An 18,129-nucleotide genomic window follows, 5' to 3' on the forward strand; every position below is an offset into this window, starting at 1 on the left:
ATGACAGCAACATTTGCAGTCAATAACAGTGTTGCCAAGTTTGCGGTTTTCTTGCGGAATTGGGCTACTTAGAAGTTGTTGCCGTGGATTGATTGATTTTTTTTTTTTTCGGGGGTTGATATCCCCCAGACATGTACAATTTCGGCTCTCCAACACCCCCAAAACCACTCCTCATCCCCCTGGACGTACATCTAAGGGGAATAATTCATCCCTGTGATGGCTATTTTAATTGCTTAGACCTGGTTAATGATGTCAAACTTGGAGTGACGTCCAAAAGTGCCATTTCTTAATTGAACACTAGCACAAATAAAAGCACAAAGCCTCCAAACACCTTCATTATGAGTTCATTTCAAGCTAGAATTTCCACTGAAACAGGAAGACAGGGCGGGACATATCGAGCAGCTCCTCCCCTTTTTCAAATAGCCAATAGCGTTTAGTTTATATCACAGCTTGGCCAGAGCCGTTGAGTTAGGTAAAGGCACAGTTTTCTCCTAATCTATAACCATTTATCCTCCTAATCTCCTCCATACACTCTCAGAAAAAAAGGTACAATTTTGTACCAAAGAAGGTACAAACCCTTGTCACTGGGGCGGTACCTTTTACTGGTACAAAATTGTACCTTAATATAGAGGAACAAATTTGTTCCATTCCAGTTTGTACCTTAAAGGACATGATTTGTACCATGGGCAACCAAAATGTACCTTTTGTTTATTAAAACTTGTTGGTACAATATTGTACCTTTATCAAAGGTACAAATTTGATCTTTTAAGGTACCACCCCAGTGACAAGCCCCTTTGTACCTTAACTGTGTCAAATTTGTTCCTACGAGAACTATTAAAGGCTATTTTTCTATTGAATAACATGCACATTCAACAACTGAATCCAAAAGGCATCAATTTAATCATTTCTGTAAATACATATCAAATACATATGAACGTTTGAATACTTTCATTCCAACTTACAGTAAAGTATTTATTTGTGTAAATACATCAAAGACTTCACAATACAATAAAGACTTAGCAAAATTAACAGAATATCACTTCTTTAAAAAGATTTGAAAGAATTTAAAATGCAATTACACTAAAATGTTACAGTACATAAAATATATTTTCTCATCTACAACAAAGCTAGAATTGTTTTTTTTCCCTACTTTTCACACAATACCCTTGCATTTATTTAACTTTTTTATAACACCATCCTCCAACCGAACTGCTCGGCAATTTCAGATCCCTCCATTTTTACACTGCTGAAGATTCTCCTCTCACTGAAGACCCGTCCAGTCAAGAAGTTCCCAAGATTTGCACAGTGGGTTGAGATAGCCAGTTCTTCCTGAACATAATGAAGAATCAATATTAGTAAAGACAGATGTAAATTTATTAAATTTATACTCCCAATGACAAGCTCAAATTTGACCTCTAGACTTAAAGGGATAGTTCACCTAGAACTGAAAATTCTGTCATTTACTCGCCCTCAAGTTGTTCCGAATCTGTTTACTTGAACAAAAAAGAAGATATTTTAAGAATTGAAAATTAAACAGTTGATGGGGCCCCATTAACTTCCATAGAATATTTTTCATACTATTTTCATACTATGGAAGTCAATGGGGCCCCATTGACTGTTTCATTTTTTGGGTGAACTACAAATCCTTCAACATCTCGTTTGGCATCCATGTAATGTGCTTCTATTACGGATTTCAGCTTAGCCAACCTCAACAATTTTACTTAAAGGGATAGTTCGCCCAAAAATGATATTTAAGCCATGATTTACTCAAGCCGTTCGAGATGCATATGTCAATCTTTTTTCAGACAAACACATTTTCAGTTATTTTAGAAAATGTCTTAGATCTTTCAGTGGTTATAATGTGAAGCAATGGGGTCCAGCTGATTCAAGTCGCAAACTGTGCATGCATCCTTCACAAAAATAATCCATCCGGCTCCAGGGGGATAAACGAAGGCCTTCTGAGGGTAATCCGTGCAGTTTTGTCGTAAAAATATACATATTTAAAACTTTATAAACGAAAATAACTGGCTTCCGGTGGCGGTCGGCGCGCGTTCATGGAGATGGTTGCTGGCTTATGACGTAGGACGTAGCGCAGGAAGCGTCGTGACGTAGAACGAACGTGACAGCGCAGCCAGAGAGCAGAGCAAAACAAAACTCTACGTTCGCTCTACGTCACGACATCATTCATCTCCATGAACGCGCCGACCGCCACCGGAAGCCAGTTATTTTCGTTTATAAAGTTTTAAATATGTATATTTTTACGACAAAACCGCACGGATTACCCTCAGAAGGCCTTCGTTTATCCCCCTGGAGCCGGATGGATTATTTTTGTGAAGGATGCATGCACATTTTCCGACTTGAATCAGCTGGACCCCATTGCTTCACATTATAAACACTGAAAGATCTAAAACATTTTCTAAAATAACTGAAAATGTGTTCGTCTGAAAAAAGATTGACAAATGCATCTCGAACGGCTTGAGGGTGAGTAAATCATGGCTTAAATATCATTTTTGGGCGAACTATCCCTTTAAAGGGTTAGTTCACCCAAAAATGAAAATTATTTTGTTAATTACTCACCCTCATGTCATTTCACACCTATAAGACCTTTGTTCATCTTCGGAACACAAATGAAGATATTTTTAATGAAATTCTGAGAGCTTTCTGTCCTTCCATTGGGAGCAATGCAACTAACACATTCAAGGCCCAGAACGATAGGAAAGACATCATTAAAGTAATCCATGTGACTCCAGTGGTTTAACCAATTTTATGAAGCGATGCAGGTGCTTTGTTTTTATCAAAAAACACAATTTACCACTTTATTTAGTAGGGGGAGCACTACGACGCATGCGAATTGTGTTGACTCAAGACCGGGTGTTGTTCCGTGAATGTGCTTTAGATAATATTATTTTGTAAATATAGAGGTAAATTATGGGGTTTTTTTGTTTTTTTTGGGCAAAACAAAGCTTACATCGCTTCATAAAATTGAGGTTAAACCACTGGAGTCACTTGGATTAGTTTAATGGTGTCTTTACTACCTTTCTGGGGCTTTAATGTTTTAGTTGCGTAGGCTACCAATGGAGGAACAGAAAGCTCTTGGAGTTCATCAAAAATATTTTCATTTGTGTTACGAAGATAAACGATGGTCTTACAGGTTCGGAATGACATGAGGGTGTATAATTAATGACAGAATTTTTTTTTTTTTTGCTGAACTATACCTTTAAGGAATCCTGGAAACACCTTAAATCAACCACAGCATGCATTCGGTCCATTTTCTGGAATAACTGAAATGCAGATAAGAAAACAATTTTCACACACACAAAAAAAAAACTTTCTGCATTTTTACATTTTCCACAAAGTTTTAAATTATTCACTTAAAGCTTCATATAAAATACCCAGAAAATTAAAATGTTAAACTAATCATTTGAAACCATTTGAATTGAGAAGTTTAGTAAAAAATGTCTGAAGAGACTACCGCTTTATATAATAAACAGATTAAATTTAGGATTTTATTCACATTTAAACATTGAACAAACAGAAGCTCAACCGCAGTTGCTTTGACAAGCGAGAACAAACCTCAATGGTTCTTGCGGAAGCTCAAACGTGCTGCAAAACACACGAGAATGAACATCATCGGTTTTCGCACGTCTAGCAAACATGCTTGAGCTTCCGTTTACCTCAACTGATGTGTGAATTGATGAATATTTATATGTGAATAAAAGCCTAAATTAAATCTGTTCATCATATAAAATGATCGTATCTCTACAGAAAAACTTGGACTAAACTGCTCAATTCAAATTATTTTACGATCTCTTTATTATGGTAGCATACAGGTATCAAAAGACATTTTGAAATGTAATATGCAAAATGGCAATGTAATATATAAAATGGCAATGTATTTCTTATTTAAATTTATATTTTCCATACCATATGTGCAATGTTTGGGGCAAAGTGACAATTCAAATTCAATAATATAATTAAATTAGCCATCTCCTACACTTGTTTTAACATATAATTTAAACATATTACAAAAATGATTAGAGATGTTTAAAGGCATAATTCACCCAAAATTAAAAAAACTATGTCATTAATTATTCACTCTCATGTTGTTCCAAACCTGTAAGACTTTCGTTCATCTTTGGAACACAAATGAAGATCTTTTTAATTAAATCTGAGAGCTTTCTGTCCCCCCATTGACAGTCCATGCAACTAAAACTTTGATGCTTCAAAAAGTTCATAAAGAGATTGTAAGACCAATCCATTTGAATCGAGCAGTTTACCGTAGTTCACATTTTCTGAAGAGACATGATCGCTTTATATTATGAACAGATTTCAGAAGCTCAACCGAACATGCTTGACACGTGAGAACAAAAGCCTAAATTCAACCTGTTCATCATAAAGGAAGCACAAAATTTAGACTAAAACACTCAATTCATATGGATTAGTTTTACAATCACTTTAGGAACTTTTTAAAGCGTCAAAGTGGTAGTTGCTTAGCTGTCTATGGGGTTCAGAAAGCTCGTAATTGATGAAAGAATTTTCATTTTTGGGTGAACTAACCCTTTAACATGTTCAACGTAAAATTGTAGCAAAATGATAATTTAAATGCTATTTTTCTTAATTGCATTTACACTCACAGTTAAGACACTTATGATTGCATTTTTATTAAATACCCGCGATGAACGTGGCAAAATTCAATCTGGATTTTAAAAAAAAGGATTCCGAGACGATCATTGCATCAAGTGCCTTAACTTTGAGTGTAAAAGCAACTAGGAAAAATAACCTAAATTATAATTTTGCTATAATATTTGCTTGAACATTTTAAACATCTAATTTCTGTAATACATTTAATTTTTTATTTTTGAACTGATAACATTTTCAAATGTATGTTTTAATTTTATGTTAAAGCTAGTGTAGTAATGCAAATTATTATATTATTGATTTTGAATATTTTTTTGCTCCAGATGTTGCACATATCATATAGAAAATGTAAATATAAATACAGAAATACATTGCCATTTTACACATTGCATTGCCATTTTGCACGTTACATTTCATATTGACATTTGGTACCTGTATGCTACCATACTTTGTGAGTGTCAGAGTTTTAGGTGAATATACTTTCAGTTAAGAGACAGAAATCTTTCAGAGTTCATTTGAAGTGCAGTTACTGTGCTTTATCAAGATTGACATCACTCTGTCATTATGGCAAACATTTTGTCTTAGAAATATAAATTCAACCTCATCAGAAAAAAGAATATCATAAGATTAAGAAACTCAAATAACACATTGTACTGATACTTGCCTCACAGCTGAGGACGCAGGAAGACTTTCAGATGTGTGATCAGTGAGACCAGCAGTGACGGTTTACCCCATCTAAAAATCAAAGACACATTAGCTATGAGTATATGACATGTAACTGTATATGACTTAGGACAGAATCAGGTAATCGCATTCATTTAAACACAGAACGAGTGATCAACTATTTTATCTGCGCACTGTTCGTTGGCGTTCAATCACCTTGTTCCAAAACCGCATACAGTATTGTGGACTAATGTAAAGTACACCAGCATGGCACCTCTGGTTGAGCATTCATTTACAACAATAATGTTTTAAATGTGAACTTACGACACAGAAACTCAATTTTGCTTTAAAATATATTTGCAGACGGCTATCACTGACTGGATTCGTACAATTAACGTTAAGCTATTTACACTCGCTATTATCATGTTGAGTAGCTGTAATGTTTTATACATTTTATTTGGTTAAACATAAACATAAAACCCACCTTTGAATTTCCTCTTCTCTTCGTCTTATAATTCGAGTCCAGCCACTAAAGTACTTCTGACGACAAAGAGGGCGAAGCCATGGCTTGTGGTGGTGCTCCGTGCTCGTAATCTGCTTCGCGAAGTTCCCGCTCTCCGGTCTATTTGAAAATGCAGTAACGGCTGCAACCTTGGCCAATCAGTTTCATGTTGCCTAATAGCAAAGTTAACATTTAACAGTTAACGTTATAGTGGATAATGGAGAACAAACGCCATATATTGTACACGTGATGACTTAATAATAGTCAATAATTGCATTTTTTTTTTTAAAGTGTAACGTTATAACTTACAAGTCAAATGGCTAAAAAGCATTTGGAGCAAAGCTAATTTAACTCGCTAAATTAACGTTAAGTGGCTGAAACATTTATATTTTAGACTTGTGAACTAAATATATACATAAATTATCAGAACTCACCTTTAAAATTCGTCTTCTTCAAGTTTGATAAAATAATCTCGACCGCGCTGCAGTGTGTAATGTTAGCCTGCTGCTTCCCGCTGTCAGTTCGGAAAATTCCTGGCTGAAGCGATTTCGACCAATCAGTGTCTTGTTGCTATGCCAAATGTTCAACACAGCAACCAATCATGAATGAAACAGTAATTTGGTCCATCACTGTACCCTTGATGTGAGAACAATTATGTACCTTCATTTCAATTGTACCTTAACAGGTACCAAACAGTATCATCAGTGGTCTTTCCTGTACCATTAAAGGTACTATTATTGAAAAGGTACAAAACTGTTCTTTGAGGAACATTATTTGTACCACCGTGTACCTTTTTTTCTGAGAGTGTATCACTTTAAAACACAGCATTCAGTGCAGATTTCAAATGGGTCCGACACGTTTTGTAGTCTGCGGCGACTCAATCATATGATCTGCTCTGTGTCTCTGGACCGGAGCTGTGGCGGTGCGCGTGACACCAACGTGAAACCAGACTTCATTCGCCTCAATGAGCATATTTACACTGTCTGAACCGTTCCCTATCCCCTATATAGTGCACTATGTGCCATTCATCGTGTAGAAAACAGTAAATGTGTGAACAAGTGACCGATTTCAGCCGCAGCCTCAGCGTCCATTTATAGTGTAGGGGGCGGAGCTTCAGATTCAAGAGAGCATTTGATTGGACAGAAAATCTGATGAGAAGCTGAAGTGCAGAGTGATGTCATCAAAATCATTGATCCATATTGGCGGAAGTGAGAGATTTTAAGTTTTGAATGCTTATATCGTCTAAATGCGAATACTAGCTTATAGCTAACAGTAAGGCTGACATATTCATACTAAAAGCCAAAAAACTTCATTGATTGATTTCATGGGAACTTTAAATTTCAGTCTGCCAGCTTTCATATTACTATATATAATGTACAGGCATGAGGGTGAGTAAATGATGGCAGAATTTTTATGTTTAGAATTTTTTATGTTGTTGAACTATTCCTTTCATTTTAAGGGTCAGAAAGAGGGTGGAAAATGTTAATGAAAAGCTTTTTTTTTTTGTAAATGTAAAATGTAAAGCAATAAAAAAGTAAAATTCTGCTGAAAAATGTAAACGTATAAAAGTATCGTACATGGTTGCTTTAAAAGTGCTGATTTTCATCATCGTCACCCTGTCATGCTGATAAGTTTCTCTCTCATCAGCTCATGTCTGTCTAGATGTTCACTTTGATTCACTAGAGTTTTGTTCAAGGAATGGATGGGTATGTTTCACTCGTTTTCCGTTTTTTTCCATCTCAAGGGCACCCAGTGTCTTATTACGTTACTCTGATTCTGTCTATATGTTTCTTTCTCTGTCTGTCTTTATTTGTGCACGGACTGTCATCCATTCAGCTGCTGTCAGTATGTGTTCTAGTGTCTTCCGAACAAAAGAATGTGAGAGGCGTAGAAGCGTGAGGTTTTTAATGGTTATTTCAGAAATGTAAGTACACATCGTTCAGTGTGTTCGAGTTCTTGTGTTTCCGTTTAGTGTGTTTGAGCAGTAATAGAGTTTTAATGAAGCAGTGCACACACAGTTCACCTGTTTTAAAGTCAGAAGTGGTGTATGGATAAGAGGACTATACCTATGTCATCACTGTTTTTTAACGCAATAGAAAATGAAACTGACAACAGGGTGAAAAGAAAATTCATTTTTTTACAGGGATAGAGGATTGATACAGAAAAGAGGTGATGAACTCAGTAAATAGTAATAAAATAATAAAATACTGTCCAACAATGCATGTAAAGATAAAGATAACGTGTACAGCTGCAGTAGCTTACGTGCGTGTATGTTTTGCATTCAAATGTTTGTTCAGCCAATGGCAATGCTAATTTCCTTCCATTACCATACAGGATGGGCTCTTGCTGTGTCTGCTTCTAATCTCCCTCAGTAAATTCAATCCAAATGCTATAATGTCTTTACCGATGAGAAGTGGAGAGAAAAAAAGAGGGGAAAACATGGTGAGAGCCTGAAAAATGAAGAAAGGACTTAACTGCATTTCCTTTGTCCATGTGGATACATTGTTCAACAGAATATTTTTAAAAAAGGAATCAATGCATGATTTCTAGGAAAAACTTTTTCAAAATAAATGTATGTAAATAAACTACCCATCATCTGTAGGATGGCATGGAACAATGCAAGGGACTGTAATACGATTTACTATTGGGGTGCAAAACAACTGGAATTGATTATAGCAACATTTTTGTGTATGGCCTCTGAACATCATTAATTAAATTCAGACTTTAAAGTAATAGTTCATTCTATAAATTATACTTTTGTCACCATGTACTGACCAGCATGTCATTGTATACCTGTATGACTTTCTGTTGAGATATTGGGCAGTAATTTATCATCCACTTTTGAGCTTGGATACTTTTCCAAACATCTCCTTTTGTGTTTCACTGAAGAACAAAAAAGATTTTAAACAACACATGACTATAATATCACTTTTATAATAACTGTCTGGTGAACAATCTACAGATGATGAAATGCTCAGGACTTTTTGTTCTGCTTCCATGGCTCAGTGTGATTACCAGAGTCGCTCTGACCTGAAGGATCGCAGGTCATGTGGAGGAGACAGAGGAACAGCATGCTGAGGAGATAAGCCGAAATGACAAGGACAGAAGAACAAAAGTTATTTAGGCCTCAGCATCAACTCATTCGTATTTTTGTAGGTTTTCGAAAGCTAATCATGTTTATATTGAAGCCTACATATCTTCAAAAGTGCACTGTATCCACCTTATTTTACAATGTGGAAGAAAGCTGCGAATCTAACCTGCCCTACTCAACCCACTCCGATCGGAATTCAAACCAGGGTCTCCAGCATGGGAGGCGGGCGTTATAACAAGGATGCTAAAGACATCAGCCACTAGCGTGCCTCTTTAGGCAGGGGAGTGAGTTTAACACAAACAGCTCTTAAAGGTATTGTAGGTAGGATTTTTATAAAAAACTTCTTTTCCAAATTTGTTTAAACTTTATTTATATATCAAAACATAATTAAAATGTAAGTACTCTGAAAAAGAAAGTATAAGAATCGAGTGTCTGTAGACCTCTCACGACTGTTTTAAAGACAGCTCATTATTTCCATTCACTCCACCCCCTCCCTTCTGGGCTCCTTCCAAAGCCACGCCCCCAAAACACATGAACGCGCGACGCCGACCGCTGAGCTGAAGACGCATTATTTACCTGAGACGAGCGGAGAGGAAGGAGCGCAGTGTATGCAGTGACATCATGTCAGAATCACATGTAATTAAAAAAATCTAACTTTATCATTATGAAGATAAACAAATAAGATGTATTTTAGTACTCACTATCAAGCTAGCATATTGATATTGGTAAAGTTTAAAATATATATTTTTTGATTCGCTAACGAGCTAGTTATATCTATAAGGCAAAGCTAAAAACAGGTTGCATGATACACGTTTTTCCATTACCATCATTTACACTGTGATGAAGATGAATTTCGTGTAAGATTCATAACATATATGGTGTTCTGCATGTAAGAGTTTCCATGATGAAAGCATTGTTGACTCTGATGAGGACTACACTCCAGAGACAAGTACCGCATCGTCAGCTCGAGGACAGGTCCGGGATCGAGGGCGAAGCAGAGGAGGTCGTGCAAGAGGCCGTGCAACTAGGGTCCGAGGATATTGACACGCGTTTTATTCAAAGACTTTTTGTTCATTACCTTTTCTAGTACTGTCTTCCTTTTTTGCCTTGTTTGCCTTCGCTAACTGCATATGCCGGTAATGTGAGTTTTGATTGCTCTTTCTCTGCCATTGTTTTGCTATTCCTAGGTTCCGTGCCTCTTGAATTCCTCAAATCAAACGGGTGCGCGCGCATATGGGCAGATCCTGTGTGGCAAAAGGGTGGTTGCCATGGTTGCGAGAGAGTGACAGTCGCCTAAGCCAATCCTTTGTTTCGTCCCGAATGGAAATAATGAGCTGTGTTTAATACAGATTAAACGGTCTAGAGTCACTCGATTTTTATACTCTTTTTATCAGAGTACTTACATTTTAATTATGCATTGATATATATAAAAAGTTTAAACAAATTTGGAAAAAAGTTTTTTATAACAATCCTACCTACACTACCTTTAATGGCCTATGTTACACAGACCCGCCTAAACCTCACTCCCATCCGGGTCACGGCACCAAATGTAACCACTCCTACTTAACCTGCCCTGAGCGGGATTCAAACCGGGGTCTCCGGCATGGGAGGCAGGTGCTAACAAGGACGCAGCCGCTAGCTCGCCTCTTGAGATCAGGGAAGTGAGGTTTACATGCACAACTACAGTTTACACCTATGTCTGTTACACTCACCACCTAAACCTCACTACCATCCAGGTCACGGCACCAAATGCCAACGGTCCAACTCGACCCGCTCCGAGCTGGATTCGAACCGGGTTCTCCGGCGTGGGAGGCGGGCGCTAACAAGGACACAGCCGCTAGCTCACCTCTTGAGATCAGGGAAGTGAGGTTTACATGCACAGCTACAGTTTACAGCTCCGTCTGTTACACTCACTGCCTAAACCTCACTACCATCTGAGTCATGGCACCAAATGTAACCGATCCTACTCTACCCACTCCCTGCGGGATTCGAACCGGGGTCTCCAGCGTGGGAGGCGGGCTCTAACAAGGACACAGCCGCTAGCTCGCCTCTTGAGGCCAGGGGAGTGAAGTTTACTGGCCTACGTCCATTACACTCCCCCCTCTAAACCTCACTCCCATCAGGGTCACGGCACCAAATGTCAACGGTCCAACTCGACCCGCTCCGAGCAGGATTCGAACCAGGGTCTCCGGCTTGGGACAGTGCAGTTGTAGTGCGCATGCGTCCAACGCTCTCACAGTTAAAGAAGTATTAAGTGTAAACTATGTGCAAAACAGAGTGGGACGCAGGACCACAAATTTGGTGTGTATAAAAACGCCACGGAGAAACTCTCAAATAAAACAAGAAAACAAGGAAATTTTCTCTCGTTACATCCCACTCATTCTCTCCGCCTAATTTAATTACAATCAAACCAGCGTCTGAGGGTGGGCGACTCGAGAGGGATTGTGAATCCTGCTTTACCCTGTACTATTTAAAATATCAGAGTTATTGAAGATCACAGTGCAAGACACCCACATAGACAAACATATACATGAGGAAGGCATTGCTTTCTTTCTGGATGTTTCCGTGTCTGGTCTGAGGAGCGTATAATGAATCTCCTGCGGCTCCAGTCGGACACTTCCGCCGATCTTCCCAGAATTTAATCTGACAGGGTGTCCTGAAGCACTACCCTAACCGAGACTACACCATCCTGTTTTGTTTCAGATCAGGTGTGTGGTTTGTTCTAATGGTGGTTTAGCTCAGGACATGTTTTTAGATGCAGGTCCTGGATCAGGGGAAAAGGGAGCCACCCTCCCGCGGTGTCCTGAAAAGGTCACACAGTTAGAGGTCGAGTGAACCGTTGCTGCCTTCATCATCATCACGGTGATTATTTATATAGGACTATATTGTTAAAACATTTTGATTAGGCTATATTTATATATGTTTATGTAAATTGTTATATTTTCTCTGTTACAAATGGTTCATTTATGTTAGATTAAGCCTATTGATGTTTATCATTGAGTTTTGACATGCCATGATTTCTGTACCTGATGGATTTGGATTCTTATCGACAGATTGAGCGATGAAACACATTTTGTGAATTGGCACCTTTGCACATGTAGGCTATAAACAGATGAATGTACATTTTCTGTAGCTCTCAGCGATCTGCATGAAAGACTTTCTACTGTGATTTGGTGTATGGAGATATGGGCCACAGTTAGCTGTTTTTCCAGCTCTACACCCATCCATGGACAAAAACCCATCCAAAATCAAATGCAGCCACCCGTGTCTCCCATGTTTTCCAAGTTTCTGTTGGCAGTGACGCATTTTGTTAGTTTTGTGAAAACACAGACTCTTCTGGGGATCAGTGTGAAGTGTGAACGTGTGTGTCTGTTTGGATTAACTTTGATTAAGAAAATAGTGTCTTTCGAAAGTTTCAGTCCCAATTGTTTAACATAATATTAAAGTGGCTCCTTGTATTACCACTGCAGATTTTGTTTTTGCTACTGAGAGGAACAAAATGTGTTATTGTAATGTAAAAAAGAAAAAACAGAACTGGAAAATTTAGACAACAGTCAGTGCTTGCACAATACGTTGCACAAGTATTTTCAGCCATTGAGTATAAATTTAAAGGTGTTTCCATCCAATAAATCATCAGCTCAAAGATCATTGAAACCAGTCACTTATAATGATCGCCAAGCATTAAACTCTGGCAGAAAAGGTCTGTCTGTGTGTGTGTGACCTGCATGTGTGCAGAATGTGTAACAATCAAATCAGCTTCAGGCTCTAGCAGACAGAAAACTCGACATTAGGAAGAAGGAGAGCTAGCTTTTTTAATGAGGTTTCCAAGGGTGCTCTTGTTGGGTTTCTAGCTTGGCAGCTTCATGAATTCTCAAATTCCCCCATGTCGGTTCCAATGAGTCTGGATTCTGGTTGCTTGACCTTAAGAACGGACACAAAGTGAAAGGTGTAAAAAAAGATCTTGCTGAAGTGCTTCAGGTGTATTAAGGGTGATCTGTTTAGCTGGCAGTTCAAGGAGGATATTCATCAAAAATGGTAAGAACAGAAGCAGACAATGAGTTATTGGTCTTTGCTGTTGGTAGAATGAGGAATCTATCAAGAGGAAAGATTCATTTGACTGGAGCATTTGTGAGAACGGCTTTTATTGATTCAAAAGTATATCAGTAAGCTTCCCCCGGCTTATCTCAAACAATGGGAATCCATAATCTTTCTAGCCTCACTTGATATTTGTGTGAAAAGCGGTTGTGTAAGTTCACTGGTATTTTCAGTCAAGTCTCCAAAACAAAATCTAGCAGACAGATCTCATGGCTGTAAATCATGTCTACACAGGGATTTTCTGAATTATGTCCACTTGTCAAAGAACATCCCACTGAGATTAATTTCCCTTCATGCATTACCTCAGTTCTCATCACCTCCAGGTTCTTTGGGGTGTTTCATTCCTCGTCCTCGTGCCAGAAGTTGAAGAACCTCATCCAATTGAACGTTCCTCTTTAGAGTCTGTTTGCAGCAATGAAAAGTCCAGATATTGTGCAAGAGCTAAATGTTTGGAAACTTTGGAAGTTTGTTACTTCCAGACAAATAATTTAATATCTATCTATGTATCGATCTATTGATCTATCGATCAACATTTTGACGTACCAGATCCGGCCCACTTCTGGCACACGTGGAAAGATGATCTGGTCCACATACAGCGTGGAATGGGCGGCTCACTCCTGTTTGCCAGATCTGGGCCACAAACCGGCCATGGCAATGCCACATGTCAGTCAAGAGCAAAGAAATAAACCAGAACTGGATCTTATCTGAGTCACAAAATCTGTGTATATTAAATATGGAGTCATCTCAGCCTTAATAAGCCTGTTAACAAGCAGAATCACTGAAGGAAAGAAGAGAACAGAAAAAGAGATGAGCAGAAACACAATGGGCCCTATCTTGCACCCAGCGCAATTGACTTTGTACACAACGCATGTTTCATTCCTATTTTACACCCGACGCACAGCGGACTTTTCCCTCGACAGACGTACGTCGGTAAATTAGGGAATGAACTTGCGCTCCCGGGGGCGGTTCATCGAAAAGAGGAGGCGTGTTCTGGCGCAAACGTTCCCTGGTGCTATTTTGCAGCTCCAGAAAACAATTCCGCCACAGACCAGGAAAAACCTTGTCTAAAGTCAGTGGCGCGTTTTCAGTGGCGCATTCAGATGCTATTTTTAAGGGCACATGCTTGGCCATAATGTAGCGTGTGCACAATGCGCATTTACTTTGCTTCTCTCATCTACACAGATGCAGCAGTTGCCATTTTTGCAAACCATAATTACAAGGAAAAATATTCCACATGAGGGAAATCATTGTCGTGTCCATGAAGATGTGAAAAAATAGGCATAAATCTAGCTTACACATTTACCAAAATTATTATACGCCTGTTTACCTTAAGCTAATTTGGGTGGGTTTCTCCATCCCCATACAATGTCACTTCTCTGTCTTTTACGGCCCTGACGAGAACGTCGGTCTCCTCGGCTGTGAACCGCTCCTGGCATCCGCCTGGCAAATCCGCCGTTATAATAGCAATCCGCCATGGAACAAGCGCGCCTGCTCTTAAAGGGAATGTGAGATGACGCTCTGATTGGTTTATTTCACGTTACACCCAAACCACACCTATGAGTAATGTAGCTACTTCAGACCAACCCATTTTAGATTTGCAAGAGTAATTTATCCCGCCGGTATAATAGCAACAGCGCCCGAGACCCGCCCACAAAGTTACTTGCGTTTCGCGTTTGATACTTGCGTTTCAGATCGTTAAAATAGGGCCCAAGATCTACAACTGACTTCAGCCACAGCCTTAGATGAAATCAACTGAAGATAAAAGAAGAGATTAAATCTCTCAAGATCTCAGCAGAGGAGGATTAAACAACTCCACAAACAGCATTACCAGCTTCACTTATTACTAATTTAGACAACATGCATTCAGCGCTCCACACCACTGGGCTTTTGAAGTGGTTTTTAAGCATGTATACCTTCAATATTTGTATATATTGTTAACTTAAACAGGTTGGGTATTTTAAGTGCCACTGCATCAGATCTATAAAATGGTTTGAACTTAGATCACTTTATTCAGTATTATGTTGTTTTAACTCAATTTTATCCCCATTGATTGCATTTTAAAAGAAATTGTGTGCAAAAAGATTTGAAGTATTGTCTATATATTCATATTCACAACCTCCGTAGACACTGAGTATGTGGTTACGTTCTTGCCATCTTGAATTATCTATTAGTTCTTTTGAGTTTAGAAATTGAGTTCTTCAGATGCATTCTTTAAATCAAAGATGGTTACTATTTTAAAGAGTGATCCACAATAACGCCTTTAAAATATATATATGTTTGTGACATTATATTGTTTGCTGTTATTAGACTGGGATTTTAATCCTGTTTGTCATGATGCAATGCCATTTGTCTTTGTCTCAATCGTATCTGGTTTATTAGTTTTTGGGTGCTTGCTTTCATGTGTTATTGGCTGTCAGATCTAAACCGGAGATTTGTTGCCATCGGGCAGGAAAATGGACAGCCTGTCTGCAAGAACAATGCTTTATTACTTCGCAACTTTATTTTTATTTTTTTCTACTCTATTTGTGATTTGAAGTCTACGACAATCCTGGAGCATTTATAGCCTCTTCTATTTGACACAAAATGACTTTTCAGATAAGAGTATACTGTTGCCGAATGAGTTCTCCTGAAGACACTTGAGATATGGAAACAGCGAAAGCCTGTGATGACAGGGTGGAGTGAAGTCTTTTTATCCTCCCTAGGCGGCTGAAAGTAGAATGCGGGAATTGATTTAGGAATAGAGATGTGAGGGAGGGAGTGTAATGTAATCACAGGTTGAAAACTTGGTTGATGTGGAACAGAGGAGTAGATGAGAGAAAAGATGGGAAGTTGAAGTCTGTGGATGAGATCTGATCTTAAGCAAAAGCAGTTTATGCACAATGACTCAAACAAGACCGGAAGCCAGGTTTTATTTTAACCTTTGATTATTTTTTAAATTAGCCCTTTATGGTGTGATGTTGCCTCTTGGCAATAGGACTAAATTTGGCATAATGCAAAAATAAAATAAAAAATACAACAGTGATTTACTGCTTTTGCATAGCCTACAAACATAATTAGTGAAGAGAAGCATTGGAAAAAGATCTGCACGTCATTATTTACATCCCAATAGGCAAGCATGTGTATTCACTGGTAGTATATCTGTATCGCTCATCGCGGTTAGAACTGCCGTGCCAACTCAATTTTGAGGGGCTGTTTACACGACCCCGTTTTCCATTAAAAACTTAGAACATGCGCTTTGGCCGTTCATTTACACGACAACGGCATTTTGGGTGCCTGAAAACGCAAACTTTTGAAAACGGGTTTCAAAGTGCAAGTTTTAAAAAAAATGATACGGTTGTCGTCCCCATGTAAACAACAAAAACGTGGCAAGCGCGCACAAAATATGTTCAGTCTATAGGCTAGTAGTGTTTCTCTACAAATTGGCATTGCCATCTACTGACCTGGCATGAATAATACAGCGGTTTTCTTGGAAAAGGAGATCAACTTTGACAACCTCTTCTGTATGCGAAAAAACTTTTCTGTTTTTAGTAGCCTACATTGTCATCGTGTAAACGTGCCCTTAGTTTCTCCATATTAAAATTTGGCATGATGACAACACACTTAAAGTCTTTACTCCTAATATAGCGCTCGGCACCGCACGTCCAAATGAATGATAACAAAGTAGCCTATCTGTAGTTTGAAAGGCCAGAGCAAACGGGAAGATTTCCTGTGCTCTTTTATAGACCTCATGTAGCCTCGCCCAATTATGTATTTAAAGGGTTAGTTCACCCAAAAATGAAAATTCTGTCAGTAATTACTCACCCTCATGTTGTTCCAACCCCGTAAGACCTTCGTTCATCTTCGGAACACAAATTGAGATATTTTTGATTAAATCTGAGAGCTGGATCACCCCTCCATAGGCTTCTAAGGCATTATAACTTGCTGGCCCAGAAAATGTATTAAAGACATCGTTAATATAGTCCAAGTGACTACAGTGGCTCAATCTTAAGTTTATACGTGCAACACAGATGCGCTGCGCAGTTATACTACGTGAAAAAACTCAAGGCCCAGAGAGAAGGAAATGAATAGTGGAATAAAGTCGTCATTTTGGGGTTTTTTTGCGCACAAAAAGTATTCTCGTCGCTTTATAAACTTAAGATTGAGTCATGGACAAAACAACCACTTGGCAATTGTTCACAACAGAATTGAATTTCTCATTCATTTCATCAATTTGCAAATGTCTAAGTACATGTCTCAATGTCTCAGTACATCTTTGCAAATGATTAAGTACAGGTAGCCTACATTTAGCACAATTTCCAAGTGAATAGATCTTGTTGATCTAAACTGATTGTTGATTCTCAGTCTAATGGTTGTTCGCTCCAAAACATGTCAGCGTCATTTCATTGTATAAGTCATCACATGCACAATAGTCTGTTCAATTGTCAAAATTAGTCAAAAACATAATACCATGAATACCATATGTGTGTATATATATATATATATATATATGTATATATGTTTGTATATGTATGTGTGTATATATGTGTGCATATATATATATATATATGTGTACAGTATATATATGTATATATATATATATATACTGTACATATATATATTATACCATATAATATTATTGGCCTATTGGCCACCAGGCAATGGTGGATGTCCCAGGCCAGCAACAGGGCAATATAACTATGTATGCTGCCATATCTGACAATGGTGTGGCCACTCACATCCCCAGTCTTGGCCCATACAATACACAGAAGCTCCTCATCTTCTTGGACCACTTTCATTTTTATTTGATCCCTGAAAATGAGAGAGGTCTCGTAGGGCCTCACCTACCACTATATGTCATTGTATGGGACAATGTGAATTTCCACCGTGGCCTGCTCATCAGGGCCTGGTTCACTATTCATCCAAGGATGGTCATGGTGTTCCTACCACCTTACTCTCCTTTCCTCAATCCTATTGAGGAGTATTTCTCCGCTTGGAGGTGGAGAGTGTATGAGCATCAGGCTCAAGATCAGAGGTCCCTGCTCCATGCAATGGACGCTGCGTGTGAGGATATCACAGGAGATCAGTGTAGGGGATGGTTGCGACATGCACGCCGTTTCTTCCCTCGTTGCATCGCAAGGGAGAATATACGTTGTGATGTGGA

General features: G+C 38.5%; 1 long non-coding RNA gene across 1 annotated transcript; it reads right to left on the reverse strand.

Annotated features, from left to right (window-relative positions):
• Nucleotides 1-881: 881 nt before the first annotated feature.
• On the reverse strand, nucleotides 882-6,594 carry LOC311078467. Its single transcript, XR_014605173.1, has 5 exons — nucleotides 6,238-6,594; nucleotides 5,786-5,976; nucleotides 5,303-5,373; nucleotides 3,216-3,281; nucleotides 882-1,329 (listed from the first exon to the last, which is right to left on the reverse strand). It is a non-coding gene; the product is annotated as an uncharacterized lncRNA (long non-coding RNA).
• Nucleotides 6,595-18,129: the final 11,535 nt, after the last annotated feature.

The sequence above is a fragment of the Abramis brama genome, assembly GCF_963993115.1.
Source record: "Abramis brama genome assembly, chromosome: 2".
Classification (NCBI taxonomy): Eukaryota; Metazoa; Chordata; class Actinopteri; order Cypriniformes; family Leuciscidae; genus Abramis; species Abramis brama.